General features: G+C 48.0%; 1 protein-coding gene across 2 annotated transcripts in view; it reads left to right on the forward strand.

Moving 5' to 3' along the window:
• Positions 1–18,395, forward strand: part of ASIC1 (acid sensing ion channel subunit 1) — a 355,544-nt gene that overhangs the window by 57,430 nt on the left and 279,719 nt on the right. Inside the window, exon 1 of one of the 2 annotated variants that reach the window (XM_056555377.1) lies at positions 13,479–13,616. The exons of the other annotated variant lie outside the window; for it this stretch is intronic. The gene's annotated coding sequence lies outside the window, so the exon portion shown is untranslated. Of the gene's footprint in view, positions 1–13,478; positions 13,617–18,395 lie in introns of those variants that run through there. 2 annotated transcript variants of the gene reach the window in all.

The raw sequence follows: 18,395 nt of genomic DNA on the forward strand, positions 1-18,395 counted from the left end.
CATTATAAGAAATGTAAACATGTATAGTTCGGTTCCAGCACAAATGATTCCATTTTATACTAGAACTGATCTACCTGCCTGTGTATTCTTATTTATAGTTAAGATTATGGAAATTATTAATTTTAAACATATTTCTGGCAGCTCCTCTGAGAACTTGTTAACTTATACATGTCACATATGTATTGAAAGCAGGAACTCTTGACTTCCTCTAATGAACTCAATGGGCAAAGTTAACCTGTCATTTACCAGTGGCCCGGGTATTTATGCCAAGAGCATGGCTGTGACTTTGTCATTATTAGCAAGAGATATGCTCATTTCAATACTCTAATGAGCACGAGCCTTTCTGTGCAGGGAAATGGGCCTGGGGGCCGCCTCATGGGATTTAAGGCTTTTAGTTTCTAATCTGGTCACTGAGATGGTGGAATAAGCTTCCAGTGCCTCTTCTTCTTAAGAAGTCAATGTCTTTGTAGTCTAAAGCTTCAATTCCCAAATATTCTAATTACCATGACATAGACAGCAGGTGGGAAAACCATTCATTTTGAAATATTACCATCATACTTAATAGCTTGTGACTGTCCAGGTATGATATCATTCATAAGGAAATCTGCTCTAAAGTAACATATAAGAAGCAATAAGAAAAGAAAAAAAAACACCTGCTACTGCTTGGTGATGATACCGAGTGTACCTAAATAGTTAACTTATGACATTTTGTCAAGATAACAGCATTCGATATAAAATGACATAAATTTGCTGTACCTATCATTTGTATCACAAATACATTTTATATGAAAAACTATTTTGTAGTACAGCATTATAGAGGCTAACTCATTTCTATATGATTTAGTGCAGGGTTGGGGAACCTTTTTCTTGCCAAGGGCCTCATTTACGGACCTAAAAAAAAAAAAGGGGGTCAACGTAATAATTAGCCACTATATTTGGTCAAACAAATAATTCAACTTCACAGAGAAATATTACCTTTTAGGACTGATAAAACGAAAAATGTTATTACTTACTATTAAAAAGGTACCAACAAAAAGATGGTTACCTGTATATTAAACAAAAAATCAAAAAACAAAAAACAATACAGTGATGTGAACAAATGTGTGTATAAGTAACACAATATTAGGGGGTGCTACTTGAATGTAGGTGTCACGATGCCGGCTGGCAGGAGGTGGATCCTCTGTGCCAGAGAGGGATTGGCGTGGACCGTGCTAGTGGACCGGTTCTAAGTCACTACTGGTTTTCACCAGAGCCCGCCGCAAAGCGGGATGGTCTTGCTGCGGCGGTAGTGACCAGGTCGTATCCACTAGCAACGGCTCAACCTCTCTGACTGCTGAAGATAGGCGCGGTACAAGGGAGTAGACAGAAGCAAGGTCGGACGTAGCAGAAGGTCGGGGCAGGCAGCAAGGATCGTAGTCAGGGGCAACGGCAGGAGGTCTGGAACACAGGCTAGGAACAAACAAGGGAACGCTTTCACTGGCACAATGGCAACAAGATCCGGCGAGGGAGTGCAGGGGAAGTGAGGTATACATAGGGAGTGCACAGGTGAACACACTGATTAGAACCACTGCGCCAATCAGCGGCGCAGTGGCCCTTTAAATCGCAGAGACCCGGCGCGCGCGCGCCCTAGGGAGCGGGGCCGCGCGCGCCGGGACAGGACCGACGGAGAGCGAGTGAGGTACGGGAGCCGGGGTGCGCATCGCGAGCGGGCGCCACCCGCATCGCGAATCGCATCCCGGCTGGAGGCGGTATCGCAGCGCACCCGGTCAGTGGATCTGACCGGGGCGCTGCGGGAGCGAGAGTGTAGCGAGCGCTCCGGGAAGGAGCGGGAACCCGGAGCGCTCGGCGTAACAGTACCCCCCCCCTTGGGTCTCCCCCTCTTCTTGGAGCCTGAGAACCTGAGGACCAGATTTTTATCTAGGATATTGTCCTCAGGTTCCCAGGATCTCTCTTCAGGACCACAGCCCTCCCAGTCAACCAAAAAGAAGGTTTTTCCTCTGACCTTTTTGGAGGCCAGTATCTCCTTTACAGGAAAGATGTCTGAAGAACCGGAGACAGGAGTGGGAAAGATAAGTTTAGGAGAGAAACGGTTGATGATGAGTGGTTTAAGAAGAGAAACGTGAAAGGCATTAGGAATACAAAGAGAAGGAGGGAGAAGAAGTTTATAAGAGACAGGATTAATCTGGCACAAAATTTTGAAAGGACCAAGATAGCGTGGTCCCAATTTGTAGCTAGGAACACGGAAGCGGACATATTTAGCGGAGAGCCATACCTTGTCTCCGGGAGAAAAAATGGGGGGAGCTCTTCTTTTCTTATCAGCAAACTTCTTCATGCGTGATGAAGCCTGTAAGAGAGAATTTTGGGTCTCTTTACATATGGTGGAAAGATCACGAGATATTTCATCCACAGCGGGTACACCAGAGGGCAAGGGAGTAGGGAGGGGGGGAAGAGGGTGACGGCCGTACACCACGAAAAATGGGGATTTGGAAGAAGATTCAGAAACTCTGAAGTTATACGAGAATTCGGCCCATGGTAGAAGATCTGCCCAGTCATCCTGGCGGGAGGAAACAAAATGCCGTAAATAATCACCCAGGACCTGGTTAATTCTTTCTACTTGCCCATTGGATTGAGGATGATAAGCAGAAGAAAAGTTTAATTTAATCTTGAGTTGTTTACAGAGAGCCCTCCAGAATTTAGACACGAATTGGACGCCTCTATCCGAGACGATCTGCGTGGGCAACCCGTGAAGACGAAAAATGTGTACAAAAAATTGTTTTGCCAACTGAGGTGCAGAAGGAAGACCAGGAAGAGGGATGAAATGTGCCATCTTGGAGAATCGATCAACGACCACCCAAACAACAGTGTTGCCACGGGATGAGGGTAAGTCTGTAATAAAGTCCATACCAATCAGAGACCAAGGCTGTTCGGGAACAGGCAGAGGATGAAGAAGGCCAGCGGGCTTCTGGCGAGGAGTCTTATCCCGGGCACAGACAGTGCAGGCTCGCACAAAATCCACAACATCCGTCTCCAGAGTCGGCCACCAATAGAAACGAGAGATGAGTTGCACGGATTTCTTGATGCCCGCATGAGCTGCGAGATGGGAGGAGTGACCCCATTTGAGGATTCCGAGGCGTTGGCGTGGGGAGACGAAGGTCTTCCCTGGAGGAGTTTGCCTGATGGAGGCTGGAGAAGTGGAGATCAGGCAGTCAGGAGGAATGATGTGTTGCGGAGAGAGCTCTACTTCCGAGGCATCCGAGGAACGAGAGAGAGCATCGGCCCTAATGTTCTTATCGGCAGGCCGAAAGTGAATTTCAAAATTAAATCGGGCAAAGAACAGAGACCACCTGGCCTGGCGAGGATTCAGCCGTTGGGCAGACTGGAGATAGGAGAGGTTCTAGTGATCGGTGTAAATAATAACTGGAAATCTTGATCCCTCCAGCAGATGCCTCCATTCCTCAAGTGCTAATTTAATGGCTAGTAGCTCTCGATCCCCGATGGAGTAGTTCCTCTCCGCCGGAGAGAAGGTCTTAGAAAAAAAACCACAAGTAACAGCATGCCCGGAAGAATTTTTTTGTAGAAGGACCGCTCCAGCTCCTACTGAGGAGGCATCAACCTCCAATAGGAAGGGTTTAGATGGGTCAGGTCTGGAGAGCACAGGAGCTGAAGAAAAGGCAGACTTGAGCTGTTTAAAGGCGTCTTCCGCTTGAGGAGGCCATGACTTAGGATTGGCATTCTTTTTGGTTAAAGCCACGATAGGAGCCACAATGGTGGAAAAATGTGGAATAAATTGTCTGTAATAATTGGCGAACCCCAAAAAACGTTGGATAGCACGGAGTCCGGAGGGGCGTGGCCAATCTAAGACGGCAGAGAGTTTGTCTGGATCCATTTGTAGTCCCTGGCCAGAGACCAAGTATCCTAGGAAAGGAAGAGATTGACATTCAAACAGACATTTCTCCATTTTGGCATAAAGTTGATTGTCACGAAGTCTCTGAAGAACCATGCGGACATGCTGGCGGTGTTCTTCTAGGTTGGCAGAAAAAATCAGGATATCGTCCAGATACACAACAACACAGGAATATAAGAGATCACGAAAAATGTCATTAACAAAGTCTTGGAAGACGGCAGGGGCGTTGCACAGGCCAAAGGGCATGACCAGATACTCAAAGTGTCCATCTCTAGTGTTAAATGCCGTTTTCCATTCATCCCCCTCTCTGATGCGGATGAGATTATAAGCACCTCTTAAGTCCAGTTTGGTAAAGATGTGGGCACCTTGGAGGCGATCAAAGAGTTCAGAGATGAGAGGTAGAGGGTAGCGGTTCTTTACCGTGATTTTATTAAGACCGCGGTAGTCAATGCAAGGACGTAGGGAGCCATCTTTTTTGGACACAAAGAAAAATCCGGCTCCGGCAGGAGAGGAGGATTTGCGGATAAAGCCCTTTTTTAAATTTTCCTGGATGTACTCAGACATAGCAAGAGTCTCTGGGGCAGAGAGAGGATAAATTCTGCCCCGGGGTGGAGTAGTGCCCGGGAGGAGGTCAATAGGACAGTCATAAGGCCTGTGAGGAGGTAGAGTCTCAACTTGTTTTTTGCAAAAAACATCCGCAAAGTCCATATAGGTGTCACGATGCCGGCTGGCAGGTAGTGGATCCTCTGTGCCAGAGAGGGATAGGCGTGGACCGTGCTAGTGGATCGGTTCTAAGTCACTACTGGTTTTCACCAGAGCCCGCCGCAAAGCGGGATGGTCTTGCTGCGGCGGTAGTGACCAGGTCGTATCCACTAGCAACGGCTCAACCTCTCTGACTGCTGAAGATAGGCGCGGTACAAGGGAGTAGACAGAAGCAAGGTCGGACGTAGCAGAAGGTCGGGGCAGGCAGCAAGGATCGTAGTCGGGGGCAACGGCAGGAGGTCTGGAACACAGGCTAGGAACACACAAGGAAACGCTTTCACTGGCACAATGGCAACAAGATCCGGCGAGGGAGTGAAGGGGAAGTGAGGTATAAATAGGGAGTGCACAGGTGAACACACTAATTGGAACCACTGCGCCAATCAGCGGCGCAGTGGCCCTTTAAATCGCAGAGACCCGGCGCGCGCGCGCCCTAGGGAGCGGGGCCGCGCGCGCCGGGACAGGACAGACGGAGAGCGAGTCAGGTACGGGAGCCGGGATGCGCATCGCGAGCGGGCGCTACCCGCATCGCGAATCGCATCCCGGCTGGAGACGGTATCGCAGCGCACCGGGTCAGTGGAGCTGCCCGGAGCGCTGCGGTAGCGAGAGAGAAGCGAGCGCTCCGGGGAGGAGCGGGGACCCGGAGCGCTCGGCGTAACAGTACCCCCCCCCTTGGGTCTCCCCCTCTTCTTAGAGCCTGAGAACCTAAGGAGCAGACTTTTGTCTAGGATGTTGTCCTCAGGTTCCCAGGATCTCTCTTCAGGTCCACAGCCCTCCCAATCCACCAAAAAGAACTTTTTTCCTCTGACCGTCTTGGAGGCCAGTATCTCTTTCACTGAGAAGACGTCAGAAGAACCGGAGACAGGAGTGGGAGAAACTAATTTGGGAGAGAAACGGTTGATGATGAGTGGTTTAAGAAGAGAGACATGAAAGGCATTAGGAATACGGAGAGAAGGAGGAAGAAGAAGTTTGTAAGAGACAGGATTAATTTGGCACAAGACTTTGAAGGGACCAAGATAGCGTGGACCCAGTTTGTAACTGGGGACACGAAAGCGGACATATTTAGCGGAGAGCCATACCTTGTCTCCGGGAGCAAAAATGGGGGGAGCTCTTCTTTTCTTATCGGCAAACTTTTTCATGCGAGATGAAGCCTGTAAAAGAGAATCTTGGGTCTCTTTCCATATGGTGGAAAGATCACGAGTCACTTCATCTACAGCGGGCAAACCAGAGGGCAAGGGAGTAGGGAGGGGGGGAAGAGGGTGACGGCCGTACACCACGAAAAATGGGGATTTGGAGGAAGATTCAGAGACTCTAAAGTTATACGAGAATTCGGCCCATGGTAGAAGATCTGCCCAGTCATCCTGGCGGGAGGAAACAAAATGTCGTAAATAATCACCCAAGACCTGGTTAATTCTTTCTACTTGTCCATTGGATTGAGGATGATATGCAGAAGAAAAGTTTAATTTAATCTTGAGTTGTTTACAGAGAGCCCTCCAGAATTTTGACACGAATTGGACGCCTCTATCCGAGACTATCTGTGTGGGCAACCCGTGAAGACGAAAAATGTGTACAAAAAATTGTTTAGCCAACTGAGGCGCTGAAGGAAGACCAGGAAGAGGGATGAAATGTGCCATCTTGGAGAATCGATCAACGACCACCCAAACAACAGTGTTTCCACGGGATGGGGGTAGGTCTGTAATAAAATCCATACCAATCAGAGACCAAGGCTGTTCGGGGACAGGCAGAGGATGAAGAAAACCAGCGGGCTTCTGGCGAGGAGTCTTATCCCGGGCACAGACAGTGCAGGCTCGCACAAAGTCCACGACATCCGTCTCCAGAGTCGGCCACCAATAGAAGCGAGAGATGAGTTGCACAGATTTCTTGATGCCTGTATGACCTGCGAGATGGGAGGAGTGACCCCATTTGAGGATTCCGAGGCGTTGGCGTGGAGAGACGAAGGTCTTTCCTGGAGGAGTTTGCCTGATGGAGGCTGGAGAAGTGGAAATCAGGCAGTCAGGAGGAATGATGTGTTGCGGAGAGAGTTCAACTTCCGAGGCATCCGAGGAACGAGAGAGAGCATCGGCCCTAATGTTCTTATCGGCAGGCCGAAAGTGAATTTCAAAATTAAATCGGGCAAAGAACAGAGACCACCTGGCCTGGCGAGGATTCAGCCGTTGGGCAGACTGGAGATAGGAGAGGTTCTTGTGATCGGTGTAAATAATAACAGGAAATCTTGATCCCTCCAGCAGATGCCTCCATTCCTCAAGTGCTAATTTAATGGCTAGAAGCTCTCGATCCCCGATGGAGTAGTTCCTCTCCGCCGGAGAGAAGGTCCTAGAAAAAAACCCACAAGTAACAGCATGCCCGGAAGAATTTTTTTGTAGAAGGACCGCTCCAGCTCCTACAGAGGAGGCATCAACCTCCAATAGGAAGGGTTTAGATGGGTCAGGTCTGGAGAGCACGGGAGCCGAAGAAAAGGCAGACTTGAGCCGTTTAAAGGCGTCTTCCGCTTGAGGAGGCCAAGACTTGGGATTGGCATTTTTTTTGGTTAAAGCCACGATAGGGGCCACAACGGTAGAAAAATGTGGAATAAATTGCCTGTAATAATTGGCGAACCCCAAAAAACGTTGGATAGCACGGAGTCCGGAGGGACGTGGCCAATCTAAGACGGCAGAGAGTTTGTCTGGATCCATTTGTAGTCCCTGGCCAGAGACCAAGTATCCTAGGAAAGGAAGAGATTGGCATTCAAACAGACATTTCTCTATCTTGGCATAAAGTTGATTGTCACGAAGTCTCTGAAGAACCATACGGACATGCTGGCGGTGTTCTTCTAGATTGGCAGAAAAAATCAGGATATCGTCCAGATATACAACAACACAGGAGTATAAGAGATCACGAAAAATGTCATTAACAAAGTCTTGGAAGACGGCAGGGGCGTTGCACAGGCCAAAGGGCATGACCAGATACTCAAAGTGTCCATCTCTAGTGTTAAATGCCGTTTTCCATTCATCCCCCTCTCTGATGCGGATGAGATTATAAGCACCTCTTAAGTCCAGTTTGGTAAAGATGTGGGCACCTTGGAGGCGATCAAAGAGTTCAGAGATGAGGGGTAGGGGGTAGCGGTTCTTTATCGTGATTTTATTAAGACCGCGGTAGTCAATGCAAGGACGTAGGGAGCCATCTTTTTTGGACACAAAGAAAAATCCGGCTCCGGCAGGAGAGGAGGATTTACGGATAAAGCCTTTTTTTAAATTTTCCTGGATGTACTCCGACATAGCAAGAGTCTCTGGGGCGGACAGAGGATAGATTCTGCCCCGGGGTGGAGTAGTGCCCAGGAGGAGGTCAATAGGACAATCATAAGGCCTGTGAGGAGGTAGAGTCTCAGCTTGTTTTTTGCAAAAAACATCCGCAAAGTCCATATAGGCCTTAGGGAGACCGGTTACAGGGGGAACCACAGAGTCACGGCAAGGGGTACTGGGAACCGGTTTTAGGCAGTCCTTGAAACAAGAGGGCCCCCAACTCTTGATCTCCCCAGTGGACCAATCCAGGGTTGGGGAATGGAGTTGAAGCCAGGGTAGTCCAAGGAGGATTTCGGAAGTGCAATTGGGGAGGACCAAAAATTCAATCTTCTCGTGATGAGGTCCGATGCACATTAGAAGGGGCTCCGTGCGGAAACGTATGGTACAGTCCAATCTTTCATTGTTTACACAATTGATGTAGAGGGGTCTGGCGAGACTGGTCACTGGGATGTTGAACCTGTTGACGAGAGAGGCCAAAATAAAATTTCCTGCAGATCCGGAATCCAAGAAGGCCATAGTAGAGAAGGAGAAGGCAGAGGCAGATATCCGCACAGGCACAGTAAGACGTGGAGAAGCAGAGTAGACATCAAGGACTGTCTCACCTTTGTGCGGAGTCAGCGTACGTCTTTCCAGGCGGGGAGGACGGATAGGACAATCCTTCAGGAAGTGTTCGGTACTGGCACAGTACAGGCAGAGATTCTCCATGCGGCGTCGTGTCCTCTCTTGAGGTGTCAGGCGAGACCGGTCGACCTGCATAGCCTCCACGGCGGGAGGCACAGGAACGGATTGCAGGGGACCAGAGGAGAGAGGAGCCGGGGAGAAAAAACGCCTTGTGCGAACAAAGTCCATATCCTGGCGGAGCTCCTGACGCCTTTCGGAAAAACGCATGTCAATGCGAGTGGCAAGATGGATGAGTTCATGTAGGTTAGCAGGGATTTCTCGTGCGGCCAGAACATCTTTAATGTTGCTGGATAGGCCTTTTTTAAAGGTCGCGCAGAGGGCCTCATTATTCCAGGATAATTCTGAAGCAAGAGTACGGAATTGTACGGCGTACTCGCCAACGGAAGAATTACCCTGGACCAGGTTCAACAGGGCAGTCTCAGCAGAAGAGGCTCGGGCAGGTTCCTCAAAGACACTTCGAATTTCCGAGAAGAAGGAGTGTATAGAGGCAGTGACGGGATCATTGCGGTCCCAGAGCGGTGTGGCCCATGACAGAGCTTTTCCAGACAAAAGGCTGACTACGAAAGCCACCTTAGACCTTTCAGTAGGGAACTGGTCCGACATCATCTCCAAGTGCAGGGAACATTGGGAAAGAAAGCCACGGCAGAATTTAGAGTCCCCATCAAATTTATCCGGCAAGGATAGTCGTAGACCAGAAGCGGCCACTCGCTGCGGAGGAGGTGCAGGAGCTGGCGGAGGAGATGATTGCTGAAGCTGTGGTAGTAGCTGCTGTAGCATCACGGTCAGTTGAGACAGCTGTTGGCCTTGTTGCGCTATCTGTTGTGACTGCTGGGCGACCACCGTGGTGAGGTCGGCGACAACTGGCAGAGGAACTTCAGCGGGATCCATGGCCGGATCTACTGTCACGATGCCGGCTGGCAGGTAGTGGATCCTCTGTGCCAGAGAGGGATAGGCGTGGACCGTGCTAGTGGATCGGTTCTAAGTCACTACTGGTTTTCACCAGAGCCCGCCGCAAAGCGGGATGGTCTTGCTGCGGCGGTAGTGACCAGGTCGTATCCACTAGCAACGGCTCAACCTCTCTGACTGCTGAAGATAGGCGCGGTACAAGGGAGTAGACAGAAGCAAGGTCGGACGTAGCAGAAGGTCGGGGCAGGCAGCAAGGATCGTAGTCGGGGGCAACGGCAGGAGGTCTGGAACACAGGCTAGGAATACACAAGGAAACGCTTTCACTGGCACAATGGCAACAAGATCCGGCGAGGGAGTGAAGGGGAAGTGAGGTATAAATAGGGAGTGCACAGGTGAACACACTAATTGGAACCACTGCGCCAATCAGCGGCGCAGTGGCCCTTTAAATCGCAGAGACCCGGCGCGCGCGCGCCCTAGGGAGCGGGGCCGCGCGCGCCGGGACAGGACAGACGGAGAGCGAGTCAGGTACGGGAGCCGGGATGCGCATCGCGAGCGGGCGCTACCCGCATCGCGAATCGCATCCCGGCTGGAGACGGTATCGCAGCGCACCGGGTCAGTGGAGCTGCCCGGAGCGCTGCGGTAGCGAGAGAGAAGCGAGCGCTCCGGGGAGGAGCGGGGACCCGGAGCGCTCGGCGTAACAATAGGCCTTAGGGAGACCGGTTACAGGGGGAACCACAGGGTCACGGCAAGGAGTACTGGTAACCGGTTTAAGGCAGTCCTTGAAACAAGAGGGACCCCAACTCTTGATCTCCCCTGTGGACCAATCCAGGGTTGGGGAATGGTGTTGAAGCCAGGGTAGTCCAAGGAGAATTTCGGAAGTGCAATTGGAGAGGACCAAAAACTCAATTTTTTCGTGGTGAGGTCCGATGCACATTAGGAGGGGTTCCGTGCGGTAACGCACGGCACAGTCCAATCTTTCATTGTTAACGCAATTGATGTAGAGAGGTCTGGCGAGACTGGTCACTGGGATGTTGAACCTGTTGATGAGAGAGGCCAAAATAAAGTTTCCTGCAGATCCGGAGTCCAAGAAGGCCTTAGTGGAGAAGGAGAAGGTAGAGGCAGATATCCGCACAGGCACAGTAAGACGTGGAGAAGCAGAGTTGACATCAAGGACTGTTTCACCTTTGTGCGGAGTCAGCGTACGTCTTTCCAGGCGGGGAGGACGGATAGGACAATCCTTCAGGAAGTGTTCGGTACCGGCACAGTACAGGCAGAGATTCTCCATGCGGCGTCGTGTCCTCTCTTGAGGTGTCAGGCGAAACCGGTCAACTTGCATAGCCTCCACGGCGGAAGGCACAGGAACGGATTGCAGAGGACCAGAGGAGAGAGGAGCCGGGGAGAAAAAACGCCTCGTGCGAACAAAGTCCATATCCTGGCGGAGCTCCTGACGCCTTTCGGAAAAACGCATGTCAATGCGAGTGGCTAGATGAATGAGTTCATGTAGGTTAGCAGGAATTTCTCGTGCGGCCAGAACATCTTTAATGTTGCTGGATAGGCCTTTTTTAAAGGTCGCGCAGAGGGCCTCATTATTCCAGGAAAGTTCTGAAGCAAGAGTACGGAATTGCACGGCGTACTCGCCAACGGAAGAATTACCCTGGACCAGGTTCAGCAGGGCAGTCTCAGCAGAAGAGGCTCGGGCAGGTTCCTCAAAGACACTTCGAATTTCCGAGAAGGAGTGTACAGAGGCAGTGACGGGGTCATTGCGGTCCCAGAGCGGTGTGGCCCATGACAGAGCTTTTCCAGACAGAAGGCTGACTACGAAAGCCACCTTAGACCTTTCAGTAGGAAACTGGTCCGACATCATCTCCAAGTGCAGGGAACATTGTGAAAGAAAGCCACGGCAAAACTTAGAGTCCCCATCAAATTTATCCGGCAAGGATAGTCGTAGGCCTGAGGCGGCCACTCGCTGCGGAGGAGGTGCAGGAGCTGGCGGAGGAGATGATTGCTGAAGCTGTGGTAGTAGCTGCTGTAGCATCACGGTCAGTTGAGACAGCTGGTGGCCTTGTTGCGCTATCTGTTGTGACTGCTGGGCGACCACCGTGGTGAGGTCGGCGACAACTGGCAGAGGAACTTCAGCGGGATCCATGGCCGGATCTACTGTCACGATGCCGGCTGGCAGGAGGTGGATCCTCTGTGCCAGAGAGGGATTGGCGTGGACCGTGCTAGTGGACCGGTTCTAAGTCACTACTGGTTTTCACCAGAGCCCGCCGCAAAGCGGGATGGTCTTGCTGCGGCGGTAGTGACCAGGTCGTATCCACTAGCAACGGCTCAACCTCTCTGACTGCTGAAGATAGGCGCGGTACAAGGGAGTAGACAGAAGCAAGGTCGGACGTAGCAGAAGGTCGGGGCAGGCAGCAAGGATCGTAGTCAGGGGCAACGGCAGGAGGTCTGGAACACAGGCTAGGAACAAACAAGGGAACGCTTTCACTGGCACAATGGCAACAAGATCCGGCGAGGGAGTGCAGGGGAAGTGAGGTATACATAGGGAGTGCACAGGTGAACACACTGATTAGAACCACTGCGCCAATCAGCGGCGCAGTGGCCCTTTAAATCGCAGAGACCCGGCGCGCGCGCGCCCTAGGGAGCGGGGCCGCGCGCGCCGGGACAGGACCGACGGAGAGCGAGTCAGGTACGGGAGCCGGGGTGCGCATCGCGAGCGGGCGCCACCCGCATCGCGAATCGCATCCCGGCTGGAGGCGGTATCGCAGCGCACCCGGTCAGTGGATCTGACCGGGGCGCTGCGGGAGCGAGAGTGTAGCGAGCGCTCCGGGGAGGAGCGGGAACCCGGAGCGCTCGGCGTAACAGTAGGGTGTATGATGGTTAGTGGGTCAAAAGACATGGAGGCCACTAGGGGGTGGGGGATCAGGAGATGGTGCCCTCCCTCGACTATAGAGCCCCCCTCACTGACCCTGCCCTTTGAGGGACCCATCTCCTTAATAGGATAGCCTCAGCCACGATGACGTACCCTCCCTGATGCTAGAGTGCACAGGAGAAAATAATAAATTGGAACAGGTAATGTAACCGTGACCTGGTTGAGTATATAAAGGTTGTTTGTAATAGATTTGGAGGAGGGGATGTAGAAGCACAACCCTAAAAAAGTTTCAATATATACACCGTGTGAAAAAACGTGGTGGTGAGTGAGCAAACAAAAAAGTGATAATAAATTATTTTAAAAGTTCTATAGAGCAAACTGCAAACCTCATAGATGTCAGGTGCAGAGCAGAGTATCCCTATAAACAAATAATTCACCCCTAATTTGATGGCTGGAACTGCTTCTCTATAGTGAGCCAGGTAATATCTACTGGTATGGACGATGTTGCTACTCACAACTGCTTTTCCAGGTTTGGTTTGTTCAGTCTGGAGGTAGCTTGTCCCTGTAGGTAGTTTGCCCTCCTTATCCCCTGTATGTAACTTTCTCCCTTGCAGGTAGGACACCGTGGAGGCAGCTTGCCCTCTGAATGTATGTTCGGTGTCCTGGGGCGGGATACACTTGTCCATCTGCCCTGTCAGGTGGATGTCACTTTATTGTGTCTGCTCGGGCCCACAGTTCCAGGTGTACATTTCATTTGTTTTGTAATTTCTTTTTTATGTTCCATTGACAGGAAAGTGTTAACTGTAACTGTGAAGGAGGATGCATTAGGGGTCACATGTGCACTTTGGCCAATCAGGGCCTCTTTCCCTGGTCCCCCAGATCTGTCCAGATGCGGAGGAGTTAGTCAGTTGAGAAGAGAAGAGTGAGTGGTGGTTCAGTTTAGACCTTTGCTGTGGGCCTAAAAGACCCTGTTGCTGCAAAGATTCCAGTTTCTTAGCAACAGTTTCCAGTTTCTTCCCCAGTATCCTGCTGACCAGGTTGTCCAGTTCCATCCAGCTTTAGGGAGAATTGCCAAAAGAGCCATCTGGCCACATAGGCAAAGAAGAGAATAATGTAAGCCTCCGGCAAATTCAGTCCATACAAGTCCATCCTGGCAATAAGCCCTTACACGGGTTCTACAAGTGAAGTTGTGAGAGTAAGTGATTGCCAGCTCCCAAGTCAAGTCATGTCTAATCCACATCTAGTCCCAGTCAGTCAGTCTAGTCACATCAAGGCTAGCTCAGTCAAGTCTGTCCACGTCAAGTTCAGACCAGTCAAGTCACATTTTAGTTGAGGTGGACTACCTTTCCCAAATAGCCAAAAAAGCAACTATGGTTCCCTATAGCATCCTTCTGTGAAATTGCACTGAAACTAAACTGTTCTGTTTGTATTACGGAGCTGCTATTCCTGTTAAGTTTAACAGTGATTTCCCTAACCTTGCATTTGTGGTATTCCTTACTCGGCACTTGGCACCTGCAACAACTTCATCCTTGGTGTGGTGGGTTAACACTCCTGGCATCACAAACACTTAACCAGGTCACTTCACTCATAGTCTACATTCAGGTCATTACCCCTCTCCACATAGGAGCCCCCTGCAGATAGTTTACAGAACTATTACATCCATTGACTCAAAGTTGACATATTTTCTAACTGTTGACGCTCTCTTTTCTTTTCTGTGGCCCCTGACTTAATCAGCAATCCCTTCCATCTATAGCAACCAGGGCTCGAGCCTGTGTCCGAAACTTTTGGCTGCTGGGCTGGACTGTGGCTGCTCTTCCCTGTCTTCCCCTGCACAGCCGGGTAGTACAGCCAGTGCATTGTGCAGGGGAAGAGGCTGCAGTTACATGGAGCAGTTTAGGAGGAAGATCACTTACCACCATTAGGTCAGTAGCTCCTGGTTATAATGGCATCATGTTAGGGGCGGGGCCTCCTGGACTGCACTATTATATAGTACTACAGCATACAGAAAGCAAGTGGTAAGTGTGTTAGAGGGCAGTGATATTATTTACATGGGACTGTCTGTTAGAGAGCAGGTGGTGTTATTTACATGGGGCTGTTTATTAAAGAGAGGGGAGCAGTGTAATTTACATGGGACTGTATATTAAAGAGAAGGAAGTGTTATTTACATGGGACTGCATGTTGGGGGGTGTTATTTGCATGGGACTGTTTGTTGGAAAGATAGGAGCAGTGTTATTTACATGGGATTGCATGTTGGAGAGAGGAAAGTAGTGTCATTTACATAAGACTGTATGTTGAAGAGAATGGAGTGGTTATTTACATGGGACTGTATGTTGGAGAGAAGAGGTCGGTGTTATTTACATGCAACTGTATAGTGGAGGGGGGTTGTGTTATTTACATAGGACTGTATGTAGGAGAGGAGAGTAGTGTTATTTACATGGGACTGTATGTAGGAGAGGGAAGTAGTTATTTACATGAGACTGCATATTGGAGAGAAGGGGGTGGTGTTTGTTACATGCAACTGTATAGTGGAGGGGGTTGTGTTATTTATAAAGTACTTTATGTAGGAGAGGGGAGTAGTGTTATTTACATGGGGCTGTTATGTTTAAGGCAGGGAAGTGATATTTACATGGGACTGTATATTGGAGAGGACTGTAGCTGGCTTGTCCCCCTGTGCACTGCAGTCTGTTGGGGTGCTATTTGAAGTATCTTTACAATTATTGGTAGGAGGTGGGAAGCAGGGCTTCAATGGGGCCAGCAGCTGATTTTCCGCAGTTGAAATTCTGCTGCCGAAAATCTGCAATAAAGAGCCCCCCCCCCCCCTTCAAACTCACCCCCCTTCAAACACTTTGCTAACTTGCAATAAAATGTGAACGAGCCCTTAGCTCCACTTATCAGGGTTTCTCACACTGCAGTTTTTGATTCAGTTTTTTTGAGCCAAAGCCAGAGGTGGATCAAGCAGGAAGAAAAAAAAAACATTCTCAGTTTATATCTTTCATATCTTTTAAATCCACTTCTGGCTTTGATGTATACCAAAGCCAAAAGTGGATTTACAAGTTATAGAAGATACTGCATGTGACCTTCTGCCCCATCCTAATAGAGGACCTGTTGGCTCTTAATATTAGAGATGAGTGAAGTTACAGTGATTCAATTCGTCACAAATTTCTCGGCTCGGCAGTTGCTGACTTTATCCTGCATAAATTAGTTCAGCTTTCAGGTGCTCCGATGGGCTGGAGACTCTCTCCTAGGACTGTATCTACCTCTTCCAGCCCACCGGAGCACCTGAAGGCTGAACTAATTTATGCAGGATAAAGTCATCAATGCCGAGCTGAGAAGTTTGTGACAAATTGAATCAATGTAAGTTCGCTCATCTTTAATTAACATGTTGGTTTCTTGCATTATGACTCAGCATTATAATGATTCCTCTGTAATGTGTCCTTGGAATCTATGAATGAACTGACAATTGTAAGCAGGTAAGAGTGTTCCTACTTTACAGCACGTTCACATGTGCATATTTTTACAGCAGATCTGCTGCAGATTTTGCTGCCCATTGACTTCAATGTAGTGTCCCATTGACTATGTAGTATCTCCACAGCCCCTGTCACTCATTTTAATAAACAAGCAGCTCCACCCTCCATCCCACCAATTCGCCATGATCAACAAGTCCACTATGGCCTCCAGTTCACTGACGTGCCTCCGATTTACAGGCCACAAGGATGGCAATTTACACAGGTCAATCACAGGTCTGCTCGACAGCACACACTCATTCCCTTAGTGCCAAAACACACCTTTACCTTCTCCTCCCAGCGTTTTGGTGCAGTGTTCCAGTGTGCTCACATTGTATACATCAGTGCCACCATCTTCCTGGGCCTATACTGGACTGGCCCAGCCTCTTCCTGCTTAAAGATTAAAATGTAGGTCTTTTTATGAGTATAAGTGAGAAGAGTAATGTGCAGATATTACTATGGAAGTATAAATGAGAAGAGTAATGTGCAGGAACTACTATGTGAGTATAAATGAGTAGAGTAATGTGCAGGAACTACTATGTGAGTATAAATGAGTAGAGTAATGTGCAGATATTACTATGGAAGTATAAATGAGAAGAGTAATGTGCAGGAACTACTATGTGAGTATAAATGAGAAGAGTAATGTGCAGGAACTACTATGTGAGTATAAATGTGAAGAGTAATGTGCAGGAACTACTATGTGAGTATAAATGAGAAGAGTAATGTGCAGATATTACTATGGAAGTATAAATGAGAAGAGTAATGTGCAGGAACTACTATGAGAGTATAAATGAGAAGAGTAATGTGCAGATATTACTATGAGAATATAAATGAGAAGAGTAATGTGCAGGAACTACTATGTGAGTATAAATGAGAAGAGTAATGTGCAGGAACTACTATGTGAGTATAAATGAGAAGAGTAATGTGCAGGAGCTACTATGTGAGTATGAATGAGAAGAGTAATGTGCAGATATTACTATGTGAGTATAAATGAGAAGAGTAATGTGCAGGAACTACTATGTGAGTATAAATGAGAAGAGTAATGTGCAGGAACTACTATGTGAGTATAAATGAGAAGAGTAATGTGCAGGAACTACTATGTGAGTATAAATGAGAAGAGTAATGTGCAGGAACTACTATGTGAGTATAAATGAGAAGAGTAATGTGCAGGAACTACTATGTGAGTATAAATGAGAAGAGTAATGTGCAGGAGCTACTATGTGAGTATGAATGAGAAGAGTAATGTGCAGATATTACTATGTGAGTATAAATGAGAAGAGTAATGTGCAGGAACTACTATGTGAGTATAAATGAGAAGAGTAATGTGCAGGAACTACTATGTGAGTATAAATGAGAAGAGTAATGTGCAGGAACTACTATGTGAGTATAAATGAAAAGAGTAATGTGCAGTAACTACTATGTGAGTATAAATGAGAAGAGTAATGTGCAGGAACTACTATGTGAGTATAAATGAGAAGAGTAATGTGCAGGAACTACTATGTGAGTATAAATGAGAAGAGTAATGTGCAGGAACTACTATGAGAGTATAAATGAGAAGAGTAATGTGCAGGAACTACTATGTGAGTATAAATGAGAAGAGTAATGTGCAGGAGCTACTATGTGAGTATAAATGAGAAGAGTAATGTGCAGATATTACTATGTGAGTATAAATGAGTAGAGTAATGTGCAGGAACTACTATGTGAGTATAAATGAGTAGAGTAATGTGCAGGAACTACTATGTGAGTATAAATGAGTAGAGTAATGTGCAGATATTACTATGGAAGTATAAATGAGAAGAGTAATGTGCAGGAACTACTATGGGAGTATAAATGAGAAGAGTAATGTTCAGGAACTACTATGTGAGTATAAATGAGAAGAGTAATGTGCAGGAGCTACTATGTGAGTATAAATGAGAAGAGTAATGTGCAGATATTACTATGTGAGTATAAATGAGAAGAGTAATGTGCAGGAACTACTATGTGAGTATAAATGAGAAGAGTAATGTGCAGATATTACTATGTGAGTATAAATGAGAAGAGTAATGTGCAGGAACTACTATGGAAGTATAAATGAGAAGAGTAATGTGCAGAATTACTATGTGAGTATAAGTGAGAAGAGTAATGTGCAGGAACTACTATGTGAGTATAAATGAGAAGAGTAATGTGCAGGAACTACTATGTGAGTATAAATGAGTAGAGTAATGTGTAGATATTACTATGGAAGTATAAATGAGAAGAGTAATGTGCAGGAACTACTATGGGAGTATAAATGAGAAGAGTAATGTTCAGGAACTCCTATGTGAGTATAAATGAGAAGAGTAATGTGCAGATATTACTATGTGAGTATAAATGAGAAGAGTAATGTGCAGGACCTACTATGTGAGTATGAATGAGAAGAGTAATGTGCAGGAACTACTATGTGAGTATAAATGAGAAGAGTAATGTGCAGATATTGCTATGGAAGTATAAAT

The sequence above is a fragment of the Hyla sarda genome, chromosome 2 (assembly GCF_029499605.1).
Source record: "Hyla sarda isolate aHylSar1 chromosome 2, aHylSar1.hap1, whole genome shotgun sequence".
NCBI lineage: Eukaryota > Metazoa > Chordata > Amphibia > Anura > Hylidae > Hyla > Hyla sarda.